Consider the following 24,300-nt stretch of genomic DNA (forward strand, 5'->3'; position numbering starts at 1 on the left):
GGCCAATGTGAATCGTGCATTTATTTGCTGACTGAAGCTCTTCTCTCTCCTGGTTTCGCACAGTCCTCCCCTGATCAGTGTTAGAAGTTGAATAAACAACCTTATCTTTTGGCAGCCTTTTCCAAAAACATACTGTAATTCCTTTTCTTTATTCCTTCGGTGCCCCGCCCCCCTGGACCCCGTACTGTACCGCACTGGTGCCAACTCCCCACACTTCTCTCTAGAGCATTGTGCTGGAACATGGTACGTGATTTAAAAAAAAAAAAAAAATCTGAGAGTTTTGCCAAACCAGTAGGATGACGGGAGTTCAGTGGATTATGGAGATCATTTCCCCGTGGATGTTAATTGAAGGCCAAGGTCCACTGTACTTGGTGGTGCCCCCCGTTTGGAACACCGAGGCCAGTGTTCTTCTCACCACCCCAGCCTCACATTGGCTCCCTTGCAAGCAGGTGGGGGCGGCGTGACAATGAGTGACTTGAACCCCCTGGCAGGCAAATATTTACACCTGCAGGTGCTGCTTCTCCAGCGGGCGAGGCTGAGGGCTCTGCACAGGGCAAGCTCCCTGGGCAACTCTTTTCCTCCTCTTGCTTGCAGCCAGTCCCCGCTTAAACCCGGTTTAATCGACCCTCTTTTTAAAGCCTTCCAAGGAAGGCCTGATAGGTAATTGCCCTTGCTAGAGCTCCTTAAAATGTAATTTCAATCCAGGTCCCTTACGCGTTCCATCTGCGCCTCGTGGGCCCTGACCGATCCATTGCGTGCGACTCGTGTTTCGTCATGATTTCTTGAATGAGTGAGTGAAAAAGATGCAGAAGCATATCTCATTCTCCAGTCTCTTTCTTTTTTTCTTAAAAATTGTATTTAATTTTATTCAACTTGCCAACGTATTGTATAACACCCAGGGCTCATCCCACCAAGTGCCCTCCTTAGTGTGCGTCACCCGGTAACCCCATTCCCCCATCCTCCTCCCCTTCTGTAGCCCTTTGTTTCCCAGAGTTGGGAGTCTCCAGCCCCTTTCTTTCTTTCTTTCTTTCTTTCTTTCTTTCTTTCTTTCTTTCTTTCTTTCTTTCTTTCTTTCTCTTTCTTTCTTCTTTCTTTCTTTCTTTCTTCTTTCTTTCTTTCTTTCTTTCTTTCTTTCTTTCTTTCTTTCTTTCTTTCTTTCTTGATTTTATTTATTTATTCATGAGAGGCAGAGAGAGTGAGGCAGAGACACAGGCAGAGGGAGAAGCAGGCTCCCTGCGGGGAACCGATGTGGGACTCGATCCCGGGTCCCTAGGATCATGCCCTGAGCCAAAGGCAGACGCTCAACTGCTGAGCCACTCCAGGCGTCCCTCCAGCCTCTTTCTAAACCTTGTGATCGCGACAGAGCGAGTGCCAGCTTCCATTTCCTTTATGTCTCCCTCTTAGCACTGCCCTCTCAGCAAAAGTTCAGGGAGTGCTGACTCTGGCTTGCTGGTCATGCAGGAAGACAGAGGGTTCCTGGCCCCTGTGGAAGAGTCACATTTACTGAGTCCCCTGCCTTCTTTTCCAGGTAGTGTGGCCTCTGTCTCTGTCCTTGGGGCTCTCCTTTGAACGCTCTTAAGGATTTATTTCTCCTCTGACAGGGCATGTTCCGCAGCCCAGGCATGGAGTGATCACCGAGTTACTTCTGGGCAACAGCAGGCAAACAGGCAGGAGAGATTCTGGAAAAGCCCTGATGAACCCATGCTCTTTGGGAACAGAGGCCAAGGCCAACCCCGAGTCCAGGAGCGCCAAGAGGACCCATGTAGCAACTGGCAAGGACAGCAGCCCAACACCAAGGTCTCTTCTAGGGTGTACCCTGAGGGGGGACCTGGTGGCCACACAGGGGGCTCTGCAGGTACATCTGGAACACTCCTAGCTCTTTCCTAGATCAAGCATCAGCTTCCAATTTAGAGGATGTATTTGAAGGGCAAAGGGAGGAAGGAGTCACTGAGAGGGGTGTGGGCAGGGGGAGGAGGTCAGGGCTTGGGAACTGACCCCACAGGTCATGGACGATAAGGAACACACGTGGGTATGGATTCATTGTACTCATTAGTATACAGGAGGTCCTAATAGCTGCCAGTGGGGTAGGCGTTTGAAGGCCACCCCCTTATTCTTCAGTTGCTTTGTGAGTGAGGCTTTTTCTCTCAATATTCTGCAAGAGGCAGAGGCATTGAAGTCATTTGAAGGACCTTGGCTGAAAAGTGGGAAAGCATGTGTGTCTAGAGCCTGCTCTTCTACATTTTTATTTCCTCCAAGAGTTCCAGTGCCACACAATCACAGGAGGCTGATTTGAAGGGGGGAATTACAGGGGCGAGGCAGCGTGAAAGGTGCATGAGGAAGTCAAAGTAAATGTAAGTATGAGCATGGAGGTAGCACTGCCTACTTGAAAGGAGTTTTTTTTTTTTTAAATATTTTATTTATTTATTCATGAGAGACCCAAAGAGAGAGAGAGAGACACACACACACAGACAGAGACAGAGAGAGGCAGAGACACAGGCAGAGGGAGAAGCAGGCTCCATGCAAGGAGCCCGACGTGGGACTCAATCCTGGGTCTCTAGGATGACACCCTGGGCTAAAGGCGGCACTAAAACACTGAGCCACCCAGGCTGCCCTTGAGAGGAGCTTCTCGATGCCTGCGCTCCAATTCCGTGAGAAGCAGCCATGGGTGTGGGAGGTCTGCTGGCTCTGGCCGTCAGGACTGTGCCAGCCAGCAGTAGCCGAGCCAAACACAGCTCACCAGGGAGACACCTTGTTGGATGGTGCCGCCATCATTCTTGGCTCCACCTGGAAGTTAATCTGTACCCTCCACACTCTTCCTCGTTCTCGAGGCTCCACCACTGCCACCGTTATTTGAATTCCTAGCACTCATTGCTTCTACCAACTACAGTCTGCTTTTGCACGGTTTTTCCAAGCAGACTAATATTTGGAAGCAATGATCAGCAAGGGTTTCAGAGTTCAATAGAAAGTGTTAGCCCTAAATGAAAACTTGAAGAAAATCTGAATATCATGCAGAAGTATGTCCCATTGGTGCACATAGGAGCTGGTTTCATAACTTCGAGAAATTAGACTTTCCAGTATGGCTGGGGAAGTCGTAAGTGAAGATGAAGGACTTGCAAAGACATTTCCCCCAGTGCCTATAAAGAAATGATCAACCAACCAGGCTATCTCAAGATTGTACTGTTAATTTTAATGAAACAGGCCACTATCAGAAAAAACTGCCCTATGGACATTCCATTCTCCAGAAGAAAGCACAAACCTGGGATGGACTGGCTGATGCCATGCCAGTGGAGATGAACTCTACTAATACTTTTATTAGCATCGTTATTGTTTTTATTAGTGCTCTGGTTATAAATCCCATAAGCTTTGAATCATTTTCCCCAACCATACTTTTCCCATAAGCCTAGTTATTATTCATGCTTGATTTTGCAGATGTAAGGGGTTTTTTTGGGAGGAAGGGAGAATGTATATATGGCATTCGAGTAGAATTCCCAATACTTGACAGTTTGTCATGGGCTATTGACCCATGACACCATTTTCTGGATTCTTGTTTCATTTAACTTTGCTGTTTGTATTAGTTTTCTATTGCTGCTGTAACAAATTACCACAAGCTTAGTGGTTTAAAAACAACACAAATATTTTTTTTAAGCTTTTGTTTAATTATTCAAGAGACACAGAGAGAGAGAGAAAGGTAGAGAGGCAGAGACACAGGCAGAGGGAGGAGCAGACTTCCTGTGGGGAGCCAGATGAGGGATGAGATCTCAGGACCCCCGGATCATGCCCTGAGCCAAAGAAGATGCTCAAACACTGATCCACCCGGGGGTCCCACAAATACCTCATGGTCTGAAGATGAGAAGTCTAAAATGGGTCTTAATGAATTAAAATCAAGGTTAGGTAGAGCTCCGTTCCATTCTGCCTTTTCCTGCTTCTGGAGCCTGTTTTCATTTCTTGGTCCATAGCCAACATGGGCCAGTCAAGTCATTCTCATGTTGCATAACTGACTTTCTTGCCTCTTTCACTTAAAGGACCCATGTGATTACATTGGGCCCAGCTGGATAATCCAGGATAACTTCCCATCACAGAGCTTTGATTTAATCATATCTGTAAAGTCCCTTTTGTCATGTAAAGTAACATATTCACAGTTCCCAAGGATTAGGGTGTGGACATTTTAGGGGGACATTTTTCCACTACGACTCTGTTATTTACCCTTGTATGTGTTCATGCTTTATTGAAGGGAGGGACTTCTGCTTTGTCTTTTTATTTCCCACAACAATTGCCCAATTCAGAGAGTCAGAGTTTTTTTTTCCCCCCAAAGATTTTTATTTATTCATTTATTTGACAGAGAAAGCACAGACATGGGGAGGGGCAAAGGGAGAGAGAGAAGCAGACTCTCTGCTGGGCAGGAAGCCCTATGCAGGGCTCGACCCAGGACCCTGGGATCATGACCTGAGCCAAAAGCAGACACTCAACTCCCTGAACACCTAGGCACCCCAAAAGGATATTTAAAAATTAATTTTCCTTCCTGACTCTTTTTTTAAAGATTGATTGATTATTTATTTATTTATTTATTTATTTATTTATTTATTTGAAAGAGAGATATCTAGAGAACAGGAGCAGGGGGAAGAGGGAGAAGCAGGCTCTCCACTGAGCAGGGAATCTGATGTGGGGCTTGATCTCAGGACTTCAGGATCATGACCTGATCCAAAGGCAGACACTTAACACCCAGGCGTCCCTCCTTCCTGCCTCTTGATTTGAATAACACCCAGGTGTGCTTCCAGGTATGGGTTGTGTTGAGCCAACCATGGTATATTACCTTCTTGCTAGATAGGATACAAAAATAATTAATGATTGCCCCATTTTCAATAAATTTGCCTTGCAAAATATTCAAGACCATTGGTCAGTATCCAGGCTTTTGAAAACATGAATAACACGTATAACTAAACATAGAAATAAATGCGATACAGAATCAAGCACAGTTTTATAGACCAAGGAGAGAGCTGGAATCAATGGAACAGATGACCAGGGAGAAAGAGTCAAAGTAGGTCCATTCTCTCCATATGCTGACTAAGGTCTTGGGGAAAACCAAAGCGGTAGGGAGGGGCCAAGGTAAAGTGTGCAAAGACATGACGGTATAAAAATGAGAACCCAAAAGATATCAAAAGTATGTTTATGCCTAAATATATCCAAAGAGCAAGGGAGTCACACTTTATTTAAAGCCAGACAAGTAACAGGTTAAAATGTAGAGACTCTTGGAGGGAGGCGGGGCAGGAGAAACTGGGATAAGCTGCTTCCCTGGTCTTTTGCTTTGTCAGTCAAATGCTCAGATGAATCCGGGTTCCATCGACACTTCAAGTTTGTCTCCATCTGCCCTAGAACCGCTCTCTAATACCACAGTCCCATGATGTAGTCACCTTTCCCTGTACTTCCCACCTCTCGGTATTTATTTATTTATTTATTTTTATATAAAATCATTAATTAACACAGTGTATTACTCATTTCAGAGGTAGTGATTCATCAGTTGTATGTAACACCCAGTGCTCATCTTATTACGCGCCATTAATGTCCATTACCCCGTGACCTCATGCCCCCACCACTCTCCCGTCTAGTGACCTTCAGTTTGTTCCCTAGATTTAAGAGTCTCTTATGGTTTGTCTTCCTCTCTGATTTCACCTTATTTTATTTTTCCTTCCCTTCCCCATGTTCATCTGTTTTGTTTCTTAAATTCCACATATGAGTGAAATCATGATTTTTGTCTTTCTCTGCCTTATTTCACTTAGCATAATACCTTCTAGTTCCATCTGTGCCATTGCAAATGGCAAGATTTCACTCTTTTTGATGGCCGAGTAATATTCCATCGTGTATACCACATCTTCTTTATCCCACCTCCCTATACTTAAAAGTGCTGTCTCCCCTGCTTGGTATCCCCTCTTGTCTGCCCTATCTTTCCAGGTTTAGCTAGAATGCAACCAGATTGATCTCTGTGAGTAAAGATTCTTCCCCTCCTGGACCCCTAGAGCGCTGTGTTCACAAAGTACAGAGCACCGATCACACGTGGCTTCCAATTCTGCAATGCAAATCCCCACACAACCTCTAAAACCAGAATCCACTGTGGCTGGTTGTATTTTCCAAAGATGAAAAGATCACATCTTCTATCCAGGCACTTCCAGAACCGTGTTACTAACCTGTCAGGATGTAGAGTCTAATTCTCTTTCCTTTGAATCTGGGCGGGGTTGTGGCTTGATTGCAACCAATAGAATGCAGTGGAAATGGTGCTGCATGACTTCCAGGTCACCTAGGCCATTCACTGAGCCTTTGTCTTGCTGCTGAAGCACTTTTACTTTGAGCCCTGAGCTTCCAGGTTAGATGTCCCGGTCACCTGAAGCCACTATGCTATGTGTAAACCGCTTCCCATGGAGAGCTCCTGGATGGATGCTTAGTCAACAGTGCTCGTCTTTAAATGCTCCCAAATCAGACACCAGATATGCGACTGGAGGAGTCTTTAGATGAATTTATGCCCCAGTTTTGCGTCACTCCCAGCTGTCTGGGCTCCAGATCTTATAGAACAGTCATTCCTGCTGTTTCAATTCCAAAGCCCCAGAATCCATGACCATAATAAGAAAATTGTTTCAAACCACTAAACTTTGAGGGTAACTTTTCATGTAGCAACAGTAACTGGGCTACCAGGTATGAGCTGTCTATGTATTTTCACTGAATTTACTGTTTTGGAGTGTTCTTCAGTCAGAAGTTATTAGTATAGCCATTATGTTATCAGGTAAACCAACACCCAGGAAAGGGTGGAGGACAGTCAGCGGCTTCTCCAGAGCCTCAGGCCAGTGCAAGATGAGAGAAAAGCATGATGAGGATCAATTCTAAGACACTTATTTTACTTGAAGCAAGAAAAAATATTTGGGGGAAGTATATCATTTTTCTAGAGGAGAAAAGTGAGCAGAATTTGGGTGCCCAAAGTCTGGTGAAAACAGGCACCACTCCTCCCTGCTTCCTCCCCTGAGGTGAACTGCCCCCTTGTCTAGGGAAAACCACCACCCTGCTGAGGCAGGATGGCTCCTGCAGGAGGAAAGCAGCAAAGAAAGCATCTCAGAAAGGTTAGGAATTTCCAGGCAGTCCTAAGAAAAGTCCTTCCTGTTGCTTCTTATGTCTTTTTTATGCCACGTTATGGGTGACACACACACACACACACACACACACACGCACGCACAGCTGACAGTGCACAGGACTTCCTGGGGATTGGACAAAGTCATTGTTGCTGGGAAGAAAAGGGAAGTGCACACTTCTAGTGAGTTTTGCCCTACGTGGCTGACATGTGAGGACCTGGGCAAACTTCCCAGTCCAAGGAGTCTATGTGACAGGCTCATAAAGGAGAGGAGAAGGATCCCCAGAGAACTCACTGAAGTGAAAGTGAGCTAGCTGTCCTCACAGGGGGCCCTGTCCTTATCCTGGGAAGGAGTGAAAGGAAGAAAAGAACTCGGTAGGCTTTGTAATGTTGTCTTGACAGTTAAGTAGTTGTCAATCAATATTATTAAGACATTAAGGAATCCAAGAAATTATTACTTGGACTACTAGTTTTTCTTTGCTTAAGACAGCTGAATAATTTTGCACAGACCAGGATGAGAATATAAAGTTCTTGGATGTTATTCCCCCAATTAAATTAATCAACCAAACAATAATCACTGAGCAGGACACTCCAAAACTGTTCATTTGGGTAAAGAAATTCCAAGGAAGAACTTTTTGAAACCTGTAGTAAGGAGGTGTTTCCTGCCATTTTAGCTGTGGTTTATTATACATTCGAAATCTACTCAACATTCAAGGCTCTACACTTACATTTTAAATATCAGGCTTCCTTTTTTTTTTTTCTTAATAGAAGTGAAATTTCTTTTTCTCTTTTAAGACTCTATTTATTTATCCATGAGAGACACAGAGAGAGAGGCAGAGACACAGGTAGAGGGAAAAGCAGGCTCCATGCAGGGAGCCCAACGTGGGACTCGATCCCAGGTCTCCAGGATCAGGCCCTGGGCTGAAGGCAGCGCTAAACCGCTGAGCCACCCAGGCTGCCCCTGGCTTCCTTCTTCTTATCCTAAAATGTGTACACATGAACTGAGTGTTGGTGCATAGGTCCTTCCTAGTGTGATCACATACCCAACACCCTCAATTATCCGATCTCTAAATAGACAAATCCCCAGCATACATTCTGGGAAAAAGTCAATTATGGATCATCTCATTGGGGTACCTGGGTGGCATAGTCAGTTAAATGTCTGACTCTTGGTTTCAGCTCAAGTCATGGTCTCAGGGTCATGGGATCAAGCCTTGCATCTGGCTCCATGCCCAGTGTGGAATCTGTTTAAGACCCTCCCTCCCTCTCCTACTGCCCCCACTACCCGTGCTCACTCTCTCTCTCTCTCTCAAATAAATCTTAAAAAAAAAAAACAAACCTACAAATCATCTTGTATTAGTTAAGATGGTGATGGCTGCTATAACATGTAAACCCTCCAAAACTCAGTGGCAAAATTGTAGTATTGATTTGTATAAAATATAAAATTTTATTTATGAAATTTATTTCTCATTCATGTAGCATCCAGTTGACACAAACCTCCACTCGGCACAGTCCTGTGGGGACTCCAGCTGAAAGAGCAATTGCATGAGACTCCTCAACACATGGCTCACAATGCTGCCCACGTCACTGACATCCAACCAACCTGCAGGATACGGAGAGCAAAGAAGCATATTTTTATAGGCCAAGCCTGAAAGTGTTTACATCACTTTTGCCCACATTCTAACAGCCAGAACTCGTCACATGGCCCAAATTGGATGCAAATGTTCCTGAGCAATGTTACCCTGGCTGAGCATCCACTTCCCAGCAACACAGAAGGGAGCAGAGTTCTTTGGTGGACAACCAACCCTCTGCCACACATCTCGATGACACTATAGATGCTCTCCATCACCAGACCTATGGGATAGTGCCATGGAGGTCAGATTGAGCCCAGTCTCACCAGATCCAGGCTTTGCTGTCTTTGTCTGCATTATATTTAGTTTGCAGCAGTGCTATGGAGCTGGGATATGGTCCCTCCCATGATGACATGGCACAAATGAAGGAGGTTGTGTGCTGGCCCAGCTTGCATCCTAGCACAATGGTGTTTCATGTTTCCAGTGTTCTTTCCTCTGGGTTCTCCCATATGTGCGAGGACTTTATGAAAGAGGGGAGTGTTCCTTCTGTCCTCATTGACAGACGGACACGTTGGCATGGTTGGTGCCTACAGGCCAACTTTGGGAAGCCAGCACCAGGCATCAAGATTTGCTACGGGGCTAGGCTCTGGCCAGGATCTCACTTAGTAATAAATACTAGCTGCTTTTGTTCTTCTCTGAGCAGCTACTAATGATATAATGCCCAGGGCAAACAGGCCTGTGCAAAAACCTGTTCATTTGCATAAGAAATTGGCCCGCTCTGTGGGCCCAACACCCTCCTATGTAGATCTAGATTATTTTTAAGTAATGGCAATGTAAACCACCATTTATTGTTATCCCATTATACTAGGCACTGTACGAAGTACAGTGCAGCCTTTTATCTATACTAGTAACTGTTCTGTAAAGTGACGTTATTGGTTTTGTTTTAAAATGAGATACCTCAGCAAGCTTAAGTAGGTTGTTCAAAGTAAATGATGAGTGGCTGAGCTGAAATTCAAGTCTAGAACTACAGAACTCTAAAATGCAGTCTCCTTCCGCCACGCTATACGATGAGTACCAGCAGCTCCCCGCTCTCACACCATGAGGTACTTATCGCCCTCTTCCAAGAGCAAATGCTTAGCACACACAAGGCAAACACCAATCCGTTCATCCTTCCCGGGCAAGACTCACCCACAGAAGGCCTCTCAGACTGCTAGGGGCCAGCCTGGGGCCTTCACCTATAGAGTAACCCCCGCATACAGGAAGTTTGATGACAATGGATTCATTGCAAAGTGAGTGTTCATTGTACAAAACTGTACAACAATAGCATATGATCTGCGGCCACACCCACTCCTTTTCAACCACACAAAGGGTGAGCCACAGAGACACAGCAGCTGCTTTGGATCATTGTGTGATTCTCAATGTCATCATTACAAGACCCACTTCTCCTCATCTGCTTCTTCACCATTAACAGGTGTCCCTCCTCTGTCTCTAGAGATGTTACAAAAGCAGCACTGATTCAAAGAGCGACCAAGTGGTCACCCAGACAGCCTTTTTGCCAAGCCATGGAATACTTTAAAAGATAGTTACTGAAGCCAAGAATCCATATCACTTAGCACCTTCTCTGATGGAACACTTTGTGTGTTTCTTTGGAGACTTTAAGCAAAGGCAGAGCATTTTGGTGTTGGGGATCACAAGAAAGAAAAGAACTCTGCACACTCCCTTCGCGCCATAATTAAAATAATGACTTCATTTATTGGAGTACTTAAGATTGCCAGGCACTGTGCTGAATGATTTACACACATTGTCCTATTCAATCTTCACAATGATCCCACAAAGACTGTAATATTATTATTTCCATCTTACAGAAGAAAAAAACCCCAGTCAGATTAAGTAAGTTCATCACAAAGGACAGCAGTGAACTCCAGCCCAGGTCTATCTGACTGTCCCTTTCCTTGAACCAGCCTGCCTGGAGGTCCCAGAGCTGTCTGTGAAGAATACCTGCCAGAAGGAAATCCTGGCGTGGAGTGGAAAGACTTTCCAGTGCTGTGTGGCAGTGCTTTTGTTGTGCAATTACAAGAAAGGGAACACAGTGTTCTGAAATTGCACAAGGAATGTAAACAAGACAAATGGAATCTCAGAACTGGTGCTAATCCCCTGCTGGAAGTTGTTTCCAGAAAAAAGTCTTTTGTGTAGCATTTGACTAGATGGATTGGCCCCCAAAATGCTGGGGGAAAAAGTGCTGAGAGCAATGGCTGAGTTTTGCAAAGGTGTAGGCACTTAAGGAGTTTTATTTCTTCCTAAGTAAATGTTTTCCTTGCTTATACCAGACCTCAAATGTATGCTGAACTATTTAAGAATTCCAAGGAAGACTAGAATTAGCCTTTATGAGGAAAATCCCAAAGCCAGCATTTGTTGATGAAAGTAACTTCAAAATGTGTGATGGAATGATCTTGGCACTTCATAGTGAACCCCAATACTACCCCACTTAAGATTGGTAATGGCTTATGGGGACAGCCCTGGGATAGTTATGTGAAGGACCCCTTCCACGCATCCCTTCATATACAATAAATAAATAGATCAAGGTCATGAACTCCCAAGAATTGCTTCATTGCTTCAAATGAAAACTCTTACATGTAAAAGTACATACATGTTTTTATTTGTAGCTGAAGCTTTAGGAACTAATAGTACAAATGAGTTCATAAGATGTAACCACTTATTGAGCATTTACGATTAGTCAGGTCCTACACATAGTATCTTATTTAATGTTTAATGTTGACAATACCCTGTGAGTTTGTGGACAAAATAATTCTCATGTCCATGCTACAGACAAGGAAACTAAAATCTGGAGAAGTTAAATGATTTTCCCAACATCAAATGACAAAAATAAAACAATAACAAGTTTGATGTCCATTATTCAAGGGAAAACAATCCACAGATTGGGAGAGTAAAACACTCTTCCTGAAGGAATTTGGGCAAGAGCAGATTGTTTAGAGCGTAAGAAAGTAACTCAGAAACAGAACATGATTGGCTAGGAGGTCGGGGACTTCCTTCCAAGGCAAAAAGTTCCTATTTTCTAGGCTAATGTAAGCTAAAGTCGAGGTGGAGGGTTGTAACTGGGGTATGCTAGGTTTCTTTGACTGTGACACATTTCCCTTAAAGCGTGGCTGACTTAGGATTTGATTTGCACGTTGGGCCAGGCCACTGGGGAGGCCTTCATTTTGCAGGTCCCGATATAAGAATTACCTTTATCACCAAGAACATAGAGGTAGTAAGCGGCTAAGTCCAGATTCAGACCCACATCTTCGCTTCCAAGGACAGGCTCTTTTAACTTCTCTGAATAATAGACTTGAAGTTTCCTAGCATGATTGTACAATGAATGACTCATCTGAAAAACCATAGGACCTAGGCATCATTTTGAAGTTCCTATTTCACTGAAGCATCCTAGGAATCATTGAGAGTAGAAAAAAAAGGGGGGGGGGGTATTTTTCTATGTATTCAGAGATTGCTTATTTTTAAAAAAAAACACATAGGCCTTTCTTAATCCACATTGTTCACTTGCCAAAGTCCCTCAAAATCTACCATCCATCCACTATGTGATGTAAGACATAATTTCATCAAGCCAAAAGTCACTTCTTTCGAGCTCTAAGACTTTGCCCATAATTTCCCATTTAGCACCTATGGGAGCTACATTAGCTCTGTCTGAAGATTTGCCCAGTGACTCTCTTGTAGCTCAGTCTTCTTGGCGTCTGTCAAGAGAGACTATAGTGGCAGCACATTAATAATTTAAGCCTTGTTTCACTGATGTCTCTGTGAGTAAAGCCCTGGCTGAACTTATACCCCTGGACGTTTTTAAACCAAACTTTGAAAAACATACTGATGTCACTTCTTCGTGTGGTTATCTTACTGTAGCCAGACCACCTTCTTGCAGATGGAGGTGCACCCCTTACTCCTAAAGGGTGTAACATTCCAACTGACAATCATCCTGGCAAAAGATAAATTCTGGGGCAAGAAATAAGGGCCTAGGATTGAGATGAAGGAATACAACTTCTTTGTCTCTGAAGCAATGGTTCAGTTTGGTGCTGAGTCAAACGATGGAAGTGCCCCGGGTATTTCTGGCAATAGGGATGAGCTGCCCCTTGTCACATGCAAGTAAACCATGAAGACAGCAGGATAATGGTCTGGTAAGAAGCCCCAGGGCAGATACTAGTTTATACAATATTTGTAAATTCATTCCTGAGAAATCGATATCTATATCATTTTCTCTATCATCTATCTATCTCTAAAACTCTGGAGGTAGGGGAGGAAACACATATATTTATATGTATGTGGTTTTATGTTCCTTCCTTTATCTTTGAACCTCAAGTAAAACCTTGTTTCGTTTTGTTTTGTTTGTTTTTAAGAGAGAGAGAGAGAGAGAGAGAGGAGCAGAGGGAAAGGGAGAGAATCCTAAGCATGCTCCATGCCCAGCATGGAACTGGACATGCGGCTCAACATGGGACTTGATCCCACCACGACCCTGAAATCATGACCTGAGCTGAAATCAAGAGTCAGACACTTAACAGACTGAGCTACCCAGGAGCCCCTGGAGTAAAACCTTGTTACATGCTGCAGTGTTGTCTCAGCCATGCTGTGAGGAATTAATGAAAATCCAGGCCCATGTAATTGGTAGATAGAGTACAGAACAGAGTGGTATCCTCTCCCTCAGGCTGGTAGCAGGGGTGTTCTCTGGAAAAGGCCTGGTGCGCCCAGAAGAGATGTGATCCTTGGGAGGGTCAATTGCAGTGTGACCAGGCCAAGACGGAAGGCCTTGAGAGACCTACCTCTGAGTTCAAGTCAGACAAAACTTTGGGAAACAGCAAATGAACGGCCAGCAAACAACTGTGAAGACACCCCATGTGTTGCAATAATACAGCCAGGGGCCATATCATCAGGATCATACTTGGCTAAGTTGTGCTCTGCCAAGGACAACCAGCCAAGGGGGTGAGTTAGGGCTGCAACCCAGCCCATCCTCCACTTACTAAGCATGCACACTTGCATGGGGCTGAGTCTACCTGGAGGAAGCAAGGGCATGTTTCCAATTTTCAAAGAGATGTTGTATGCACTAGGGCAGCCCAAATGCCACTGTAGTTTGAGGTGTACTTTAAAAAGTATAACTCTGGAACATAATGAACAGAATGAAGTACAAGTTGGGATGAAGAGGACTCAGGCTCAAGTGAAGTGACCCGTGAAGCAAGTTTGAGTAGAGAATAAATGATTACGGGGTTGGGCAGTGGGCCAGAGCAGGTGGTGTGTCTCCTGTCACAGAATGGAGAGAGAACTTATATATAGTGCCTTCAGCCAGTATCTGCAGTGCAGGGTGCCTTGGGTGGGCATTCACATCTACATGTGAATAGGGTCCAGGGGAGCTGACCACAGTGAGCATGGGCAGACAGAGAAAGACCTGTGCTGTACTGTGGCAGCCAAGATGCCTTCATAACCATATAGAAAACCCTAGAAACTCCTAGACTTGTGTGGGTGAGAGTCAGAGCAATACAAATCTGTGACTGACAGTTGGATCTCATATCCCAACTCCCATCACCATCGGTGGCATAACCTAAGAATCATAGCTTATATCCAGGGGTCTGTTGGAAGGTTTTATTTATATACCTGGCTCCCATCAAGATGATAAGTTCCTTGGGTCAGGGAACATGTTCCATTCATACCTGTATCCCCCAAGAATTCCTGTAGTGCGTGCTATACAGTAGATGCTCAATCTATGTTTGTTGGAAGGATAAAGGACATAGAACTACAGGATGTGATCTCTGCAGAACTGGGCACATCATGTTCCTACTAAATGATCTCTGGCTGTATGCTAGTTTGTGCCATCCCATCTGACATTGCCACAAGGCTAAGGTGCTCGGAAAAGGCTAAAAGGTAGGAGAAGAGCTGTACCACTCTTGACAGTCATCCTGGGACACTTGAGCACTGAGCAGTCTTGACTCACCATCTACCAGGACTAGCCACTCCTCTGACTATTGAGCTGGATGTAGACAATTTGCTGAGCCAGGTAAGACAACCAGTGAGAGAGGAGAGAAGGTACAGAAACCCAAATGCCACAGGCTCCCCTCTTGGGGAGGTCTGAGGGAGATCACTGTGGGCTGGAAAAGCTCCCTGTGGGCATGAGCCAGATGGGCAAAGTTGGGGGAGTTAAGGGAGAAAAGGGAAGGGGAAAGGCATTTCAAGTAGGTGGAATAGCATGAGCAAAGGTTTGGAGGTGGCATAACTGATACCCCAAAAGTGTTTCTGTTAGGAATAGAAACCAAAGGGAAGGAAGACTGAATAGATTAAATGCTCTACAGAAGAGTATGTACTTGACCACACAGGCCAGCATTTGCCAAAATAGTCTCACTGGAATACTATAGACCATAGAAGAGTCCCATGGTCAAGTTAAAATCACAGTCCTAGTTCTCTTCCCATTAGGCAATTCACAGTGTGCATTATTATAGCAAAGACAGAGTAGTTCAGCAGTAAAGAAAGAAATCTGTTTAACTTGGTTTAAAGCCTTGTTGAACATGAAAAGATGTGCAACATCATTAGTAATTAGGAAAGTGAAAATTTAAAACATAACACCCTATTAGAATAACTAAAAAAAAAAAAAAAAACCTGGAGATGCTAAGTATTAGTGAGGATGCAGAACAGATGGAACTCTTGTACTACTGCTGGTCAGAGAGCAAAATGGTACCACAACTTTGGGAAACAGTTGGGCAGTTTTAAAAATAAAGTACATACTGTCTTAGCTTGGGCTGCCGTAACAAAATACCATACTGGGGCGGGGGAGGGGGGGAGGGTTAAACAACAGATATTGATTTTCTCACAGTTCTGGAGTCTTCATGTCCAAGATCAAGGTGCCAGCATGGTCGCTTTATGGTGAGAACTGTCTTTCCGGCTTACATATGGTTGCCTCTCTCTGTCCTCACGTTCAGTCTGTAATAGATGCTTACTAGGCCCAGCAACCTCACTCCTAGGTATTTACCTAATGAAATGAAAACTTATATTCACATGAAATTAGGACACAAATGCTTAAAACATTTTATTCATCATCACTTACAACTGTTAACAACCCAAACCCTTTGAAGGGGACCAGAATATGACACCCCAAAACATGCCACTTTGGTATTAGGATTATTTTGAGGTGGAGGCAATTAGAATGAACAGAAGAGGAAAGAAACCTTCTCAGAACTGTCCCAATCTGATTAAAAACAGAAACTTCTGAGAAATGAGGACTGTCATAAATCCCCTCTCCTGGGGGAGTTTTATGGCTACAAAGAAGACGGAGATTCGGCACCAAAATGGACCTACACAAACAAGCTGTGCTAAATAATCCTTATCTTCCATTAGTTTCCCCATATATTTACCTTCCACAATTTACCACCCCAAAAGCTCAACCCCCTTTGCCTTGTCTTGCTATGTCTCCACAAATTTATTGCCCTTTGGCTAAAGTGGTAGATAAGCTTTGAGGTCTGACTACCTCTTTAGGGTTTTGATTTCTGTGAGGCCCTTCTTATGCATGTGAAATAACACCCCAGCCCCCACCCCGCCCTGCTTAATTTGTCTCTTCTCAGTTCATTTGCAGGGCTCCAGCCACTGAACCTAGAAGGGTAGAGGAAAAAGTGTTTTCCTTCCCCTATACAGCCAATGAATGGATGGATAAACAAACTGATACATTCATACAATGGAATACTGCTCCACCACAAAAAAGAATCAACTACTGACACAGGCAACCATATGGTTGAATGTCAAGTACATTGTATGCAGGGAAAGAAGCCAGACTCAAAAGGCTACATATTGTATAATGCATTCATATGACATCCTGGAATAGGCAACACTTGGAAGAGTAGAAAGCTGGCAAGTGGCTGCCAAAGTCTGAGAATAGGGTAAAGGTTGACCAGAAAGGGACAAGAGGGAAGTTTTGGGACTGAGGGAAACATTTTACATCATGATTAGGGGGATGGCTACACAACTGTGCATTTGTCAAAACTCACAGAATTGGATACCTTTAAAAGGTTATTCTTGCCATATTTAAGGTGTGTCACAATAATTTCTTTTAAATGAGGATAAAGGAAAAAATGACACAGAATGAATGTCAAACAAGTAAAAATAAAATGCCTATTCACATCCCTTGGAACTATGTTTACATGGAACACAATTTGTAACTGGGGTTTGATATCATAGATTAAGCATTCCGACAGTCACACCAGGATCCATCATTCATTTACTCATCCCACAAATATTTAGTGAGTACCCACCATATGCATTGTTCGAGATGCTGGGGCATCTGAGGGCAAATGCAAATTAAAAGCAAAAGGCTTAATCATCCCCATTGAAAATAAGGGAAGAGACACCTCCCCCTTCTCCCTGTTCTTTCAGAATTTCTTTCTTTGTCCTTTGCCATGCTATGGGAGAAGATGCAGAGAAGATTATGGAATGTGGGGAGTAGAAATTGGTCGTTGTTAATATGGTGTTCAAAGAGAACCTCAATGAGCAATGGAATTGAAGCAAAAAGTTGTAGGAGATGAGGAAGAAAGTCACGAGGCTATCTAGGGGAAGAATGGTCTGGGCAAAGGGAACAGTAGTTGCAAAGGCCCTGAGGGAGGTACACCTGATCTGAAGTGCTCGAACTTCACTGCCTCCTCTTCTTTTGAGAATGCCGCTTGCTAATCAATCTCCCCATCTGACCCACTTGCTGTGCTTACGAAACCAAGACTCACCCTTTCTCCGTCCACTCCAAAGAATTTGGAGGAACCTGGCCTTTGCTTATGTTTATCTGCACTTGACTCTGCTATGGTGACTTTATTTCTTCAGCATCTTCTCTTGAGAGAGAGATCCAGTCATCTCACTTGTTTGAAGTCATCCCCAGCCTTTCATCCCATAAAGCTTAACTTAAGCGATCTGAGATGTTATTTCCCCAGCTGGATGCTATTGATTGTAAGAGGCTCTATCACTGAATAGAAGCCTTTCAGTGAGAGAAAGAAACAAAAGAAGGTAGTAAATGAGAGGAGTTAGGAAGAAAGGAGGGGAAAAACAGGGAGAGTGGAAGGCTAAATTTAATGTATAGTCTCTTAAATTTAGCATTTGTTTAACAGCAGTTACATGCTATTATTGTTTCCCCATAAACTAGCAATGAACTGAGGAGTTTGAAACTAAAAACATAATACTACTTACATTAGCACTCCCCAAAATGAAATACTTAGGTACAAATCTAACAAAATATGTACCAGATCTATATGAGGAAAAGTATAAAACTCCAATGAAAGATATCAAAGAATAACTAAATATGTAACAAATGGGGGGATGCTTCATGTACATGGATAGAAAGACTCAATATTTTCAAGATGTCAGTCTTCCTAACTTGATCTCTAATTTCAAGGCAATCTCACTAAAATCCCAGCAAGTTATTCTGTGGCTACCAATAACCTGATTCTAAAGTTTATATGGAGAAGCAAAAGATCCAGAAAAGCCAACCCAGTGTTGAAGGAGAAAAACAAACTTGGAGAACTGACCCTACCTGATTTCAAGTCTTAGTATAAAGCTATAGTAACGAAGAAGGTATTGGTGAAAGAACAAGCAGCTCAATGGAACAGAATAGAGAACCCAGAAGCAGACCCCCACCAAGATAGTCAACTGATCTTTGACAGAAGAGCAAAGTGATACTATGGAGAAAAGCCATAGTCTTTTCAACCGGTGGTGCCAGAACAATGGATGTCCACATGCAAAAAAAAAGATTCTAGACACAGACCCTTGTACTGTTCACAATTATCAGAGCTTAACTCTGGCTTACTTAATAATCAGAGACTAAATTTTCTTCCAAATCAAATTTGGACCCCCACAGTTATTCACAACCTTGTGAGGACTTGCCGCTTTTCAGACACACTTAAGAGCTTGGCCTTATAAACACACTGAAGATTGACAATGTAATTTGAAGGCATCATGGAGAATCCTAGGGGTTTACTGGCATTTCCTCTTTGGTTAAACTTATAATTTTGTTTTTCCTTTTTGGAGGATAAACATTAAACAGCTTCTACTGAAAGTCACTAGAAATTTTTTTATAGATTTTGGGTTCTGAATAACAGGGTTTTGTGGGGGGGGGTTGTTTTGTTTTAACGCTGCATGAAGTGGTCATAACAATTTCCTCTAGCTCTGAGAACTTTTTAACTTGCTCTGTGTGGCAGGGCAATTTGTAATGCTTGGCGTGTGCTAGGCAATCTTAAGCACACATGACATGTGTTTGTTTCAATTCAGTAAAGCAGTGTAATCTTTGTGAAGACATTTCTAGCGACCATTAGGGATACAAATCTAAGTTAAGAGTGTGTGGTGCCACCAAATAAAGAAACAGAAGTGGCAAAGTGAAGAGGTACTTGTACACTGGCTCAGTCCGAATGGCCAGAGGCAATGCCAACCACGCGGGCACCTCTCTTCTGCCCAGCAACTGGCAAAAATTTTTGACAGAGTGTGCATTACAGATCCCAATTCCATAGATGTAAATGCATCAAAAAAAAATTAAAGCGAGTCATAAACTAGAGGAAATATGGCAGCTTTCAAAACTCACAAGGCCTTGAGAATTCTATTTTGCCCACAGAGCTGGAGCTGCATCTACCAGCTAAAAAAGTTGTACCTGGGATCCCTGGGTGGCGCAGGGGTTTGGCGCCTGCCTTTGGCCCAGGGCGTGATCCTGGAGACCCGGGATCGAATCCCACATCGGGCTCCCGGTGCATGGAGCCTGCTTCTCCCTCTGCCTATGTCTCTGCCTCTCTCTCTCTCTCTATCTCTGTGACTATCATAAATAAAAAATAAAAAATTAAAAAAAAATAAAAAAAAATAAAAAAGTTGTACCTATCTCTCCACTTTCTGTAAGCCCAACTCTTTCGCCAGCTTCAACCTTAGAGATAACAGAATTCAGGTCAGTTTGGAGGGAAAACCAGTCTAAAAAGGAAGAAGAAGACAATAGTTAACGTTTATTTTAAACATCCTGCCTGGACTACCACGAGACTCATTTCTTTCAGATCGGACTTGGTTTCCTGAAGGCTCGTGGGTAAATATGGGTTTTCATGGCTCTACTGAAACATGTAGGCTCCCCTTTCTGGGGCCTGGAACCTCCCTTGAGTTCGCTGTTGTGAAATACCACCTCACATCTGATACAGGAATTAGGAATGAATCCTATAAAAGTTTTGCATGTTCGCGTGTATGGTTATTTTTCTTTGGGGTGTATTCTGTTTCTTTCTTTTTGAATGAAATTATAAAGCCCAAACCTTTTAATCATGGCTACAAGCTCTCATACAGCAAAGCCTCTCCCTTCCTGTTTTAGCAGTAAGAGCTTTGGCTTGCTGCTTCTGGAAAAATGCCCAGCTTTCTAAGGACGAGTAAGCCCCTCAGCCTGGAAATACATGGCAAGAACAGACACAGGAGGGCAAAGCCAAACCAGGCCAAGATGTAGGTATGTGGAAGGAAGAGTCACCTTGCAGGGGCTCTGTGGCTCTCCCTGAGAGCCTGCCCCAGCGTCAGAACGAACGCCCTGCAACTGGCAACCCACAGACAGAAGAGAAGCAAACAGGACCACAGGCCTCTGCTCCTCCCATCTTAGCAGCTCTTGATAGACAAGAAAGAGCAACATGGCTACTGGGGCGGCTAGAAACACTTTCCTCTGATTTCTGGCCATGAAATCCCCCACAGTCAACGCAAGCTTTCAGATATATCTTACTTATTTGGGTTGATTTCTCTTATGAGAAAAAAGACTCCTTTTCCATTACCAGCTGACTCTGCCTGACACACTTGGAGGCCCTTGACTTTTCTGGCCACTGATAGGGCTTAGGATGAGCAGCAGTGTGGTCCGGCCAGGATCCATGGCCCTTCCCAGGGGGCACCACTATTGAAAATGAAAATATTTATGTAGAAGAACAGACATTTGATCTAAATAGTCAGCTCTACCTCACAGTGAGATATATATATATATATATATATATATATATATATATATATCTTTTGTATCTACTTATGTTAAATAGCCATCTTTAAGCACAGTCTTCTTAAAACAACTACTAACTTTTGAAATAGACGCTGATAGTTCTTGAGCAGATTTGGTCCACAGGTTTTCTCAAGGTCAGTTACTGGCTGGCAGGTAAAGGTTGACAAAACTGTGGTGTAAATTGCATTTCGTCATAACTTCCTTGAGAGTCAGAAAGGTAGTAATATTTTCTTTCATTAAGCACGCACTTTGTAAAAAAAAATATTGCTCCCCAAATTGTTTATTATAAAAGGAAAAAAAAGGAATTACTAAATATCAAAATAAATAGTTGTGGATTCAGAGCATACAATAAATGACAAATCCACGGAGCAAGAGCGTTCAGGATGCTTTGTGTACGAGCTATGGAAGCCAGGTTCAGCTTTTGCTTTCTGCCCATATTACATGCACGAGTAGCCCACAGTTTCCTGTGCTTGTCACTGACCTTGCCGAATGGCAATCTGATGATGCCGTACACCTCACAGGCCACAGCACAGACCACACAGCGCAACTGACTGGCACACCAAGTGGCCTGCCCGAGCAGCAGCAAGAGATGAGTCCCGGGAGGTCTGGAGACTTGGAGGAGTCATCGATCCCTAGACACAGGTGTCTGAAAGCATATTGTATTTTAAGCATCCCACATGCTGTCCTTCAAAAGGAGATATTAGTTGTGCTGTGTCTGGAAAGGGTCAGGGATACGCTCAAGTAGGAACTGTCTTCACTGCACCTGCATCTTATACAATAAAAGCAGAGTTCTACCAAATTTACCCGGGTTCACTTAATGTGACTGTAAAAACGCACAGGTGATCAAGTGTTGAAAATGATCCATGTTCATTACATTTGAAAAGAAGATATAATCTCTGTTATTGAGGGAACGATATAAGATATATATGCATAAGTCCTATCTTATTATTTATTAAGTTGTTCAAAGCATTTATATCTTTATTTTCCTTCCATTAGACCTGTCATGCTGAGTGTGTCGTGTTAAAATCTCTATCTTCTATCTTCTTGTATTCTCATCTCACGTGATTTCTGCTTTATGTTGGTGGTTGCTGTATTCTTTGGGGCATAGATGTTTATAATTTGTCTTCATTGCAAATTGTGGTTATCAGCCCCAATTCTATGTATTTTTTTGTCTCATTTAAAGCTTTTTGGCCTGAATTCACTTTAACTAATATGAGTCACTACCTTGTCTTCTTACTGTTTTTATATTTTTAGTATGCTCTTGGCCATATCTTCATTTTTGTTTTTGTTTTTGTTTTTTTATTTATTTTTTATTTTTTATTTTTTGGCCATGTCTTCATTTTTGAATCACTGTGTTTGGGGTGTGTCTCCTTAAATATAATATGGGATCCACTTTTGCTTTATGAGCCATTTTGAGAATTGGCTCATTTGTCCGTAGAGCAAGAAGAGAAGATAGTGGCAAAGGCTATTCCATTAACTGATATGACTTATGTGTTTAGTCTCAAAGTTATCATATTATATTATAATTATGCATGTATTAGAGTTACTGTAGTTCCTTCTGAATTGGGCCTATTTTCTTTGCTATTTATTTTTTCCATTGCTTTTGGCATTTCAGAAGGTTTGTATGTTTGTTCCAATGGCTGTCTTTGGTGCCTTTAATCTCCTTTTTTTCATACTGAGACTTTGCCATCTGGTATGTCCATTTGTATCCTTCTTCACTTATTGACTGTACAACTGTCAGTTTTGCTATTTTACCTTCCTGTTTCTCTCCCTTCCCTCTGTTTCTTTGGTGGTTTTATTTTTATTTTTCTAAAACATAACATATAGAGATAGTAGAGTAGTAACTCTTCGGTCCATATCCTCACCCTTGTTTTAGTCTTAGCTATGCTATCAAACATATTATGACATAGATAACGTGATAATTAATATTGTATAGTAATATAAAATTACATCATAAAATATGTTTTTACCCCTGATTCTTTTACTAAGGTTTTCTGGTTATCTCCTGGCTAGATAAAGCTCATCCCCTAGAAAAATTCTACAGTATGTGTGTACAGTATTCCCTGAGTTACTACATGTTAAAACCACTTCCTTTAACCTTGGTATTTGAAGGACAGTTTGGCTGGATAAAAAATCTTTGGCTCACACTCTTTGTTCTTGAGCCTCTTAAGAATGCTGCTCTAAAAAAAAAAAAAAAAAAAAAAAAAAGAATGTTGCCTTTTATTGACTGGCTTTATCAGTTGCTCATGAGAAGTCTGATGTAAGTTTAATATTCTTACCCTTATAAGTAATTTGACCTTTTAGTTAGGAGGCCCTGTAGTAGATTGAATAGTGACTCTTTTTTTTTTTTTTAATTTTTATTTATTTATGATAGTCACACACAGAGAGAGAGAGAGAGAGAGAGATAGAGGCAGAGACACAGGCAGAGGGAGAAGCAGGCTCCATGCACCGGGAGCCCGATGTGGGATTCGATCCTGGGTCTCCAGGATCGCGCCCTGGGCCAAAGGCAGGCGCCAAACCCCTGCGCCACCCAGGGATCCCGAATAGTGACTCTAAAAAGATATGTCTTTATCTAAGTCCCTGGAACATGTGAATGTTACCTTATTTGAAAAAAAGAGTCTTTGCAAATGTAATTAAGAATTTTGATATTAGATCATCCTGGATTACCCAGATGGTCTCTAAATTTAATGGACAAGTGTTCTAATAAGAGAAAAGGACAAGGACATAAATTTGAGACAGGCAGTGGGGGAAATGCATAGGGATAAAGAAGAGAAGGCCACATGAAGACTGAGGACAGAGTGCAGTATGTGACCACAAGCCAAGAAACACCTAGAGTCACCAGAAGCTGAGAAAAGCAGAGAGGATTCTCAATTAGAGCCTTCAGAGGGAACATGGCCAGGTTAACATCCTGATTTTGGACTTCTGGACTCCAGAACTGTACAAAAATAAATTTATGTTGTTTTAAGCCACCAGTTTGAGGTAAACTATTATTAATACAGGCCCTGAGGAGTGCGTGTATGTGTGTGTGTGTCTTTAAAATCTCATAGTTCACTAGAAAATGTCTCATAATTGCTCTTTCTTGATAAATTTTCCTAGATATGTAGTAGTCTTTTCAAATATTGTTTACATTTTTTTTTCTTATTTCCAGAGAGTTTTCTTGGATTATAGGATACTTCATTGCTTTGTTTTTCTTCTTTAAGTGCTGCTACTGTATGTATGTTGGACCTCATTTGCCTGTTTTTCATCTTAATCACGTTGTCTTCAACCCCGGTTACACCTCTCTTAATTTTATTTCCATTCTCTTATTTAGCTGCCCTTCTTCAATGCTGAAATCATACAACATTCAAATCTATCCAAACCTTGTATTTATTCTTAATTTTTAAAACACTTGAATTTTTCTTTATTTTCCTAAGTCAATCAACTCTTGTTGCATTTCTTCCTATTTTGTGCCCATTTATGGCCCTACTTTTTAAATGTATGATTTTGTTGTTTTCCAAAACATCCTCAGTTGTTTGAACAGAATAATTTCTGTTTGGAGTGCTGTTGTATAGTTTTCTTTGGCTTTGCAATTGGCTTGGGGTGGAGAATTTTTATCAGTTCAACAGTTGTGATTCTCATTTTCTGTG

General features: G+C 42.6%; 2 long non-coding RNA genes across 3 annotated transcripts in view; one reads left to right on the forward strand and one right to left on the reverse strand.

Moving 5' to 3' along the window:
• Positions 1-11,576, forward strand: part of LOC144284309 (uncharacterized) — a 24,330-nt gene extending 12,754 nt beyond the window's left edge. The window contains exons 2-4 of the long non-coding RNA XR_013352655.1: positions 1,602-1,855; positions 2,257-2,351; positions 8,585-11,576. This is a non-coding gene — a long non-coding RNA (uncharacterized LOC144284309). The remainder of the gene's footprint in view (positions 1-1,601; positions 1,856-2,256; positions 2,352-8,584) is intronic.
• Positions 8,569-24,300, reverse strand: part of LOC144284308 (uncharacterized) — a 21,374-nt gene continuing 5,642 nt past the window's right edge. Inside the window, exons 2-7 of one of the 2 annotated variants that reach the window (XR_013352653.1) lie at positions 21,156-21,320; positions 20,411-20,575; positions 19,546-19,635; positions 15,531-15,688; positions 11,920-12,061; positions 8,569-8,708 (exon numbers count right to left, since the gene is read on the reverse strand). This is a non-coding gene — a long non-coding RNA (uncharacterized LOC144284308). The remainder of the gene's footprint in view (positions 8,709-11,919; positions 12,062-15,530; positions 15,689-19,545; positions 19,636-20,410; positions 20,576-21,155; positions 21,321-24,300) is intronic. The other variant, XR_013352654.1, reaches the window with a different exon arrangement.

Source organism: Canis aureus, chromosome 15 (genome assembly GCF_053574225.1).
Source record: "Canis aureus isolate CA01 chromosome 15, VMU_Caureus_v.1.0, whole genome shotgun sequence".
Lineage (NCBI taxonomy): Eukaryota > Metazoa > Chordata > Mammalia > Carnivora > Canidae > Canis > Canis aureus.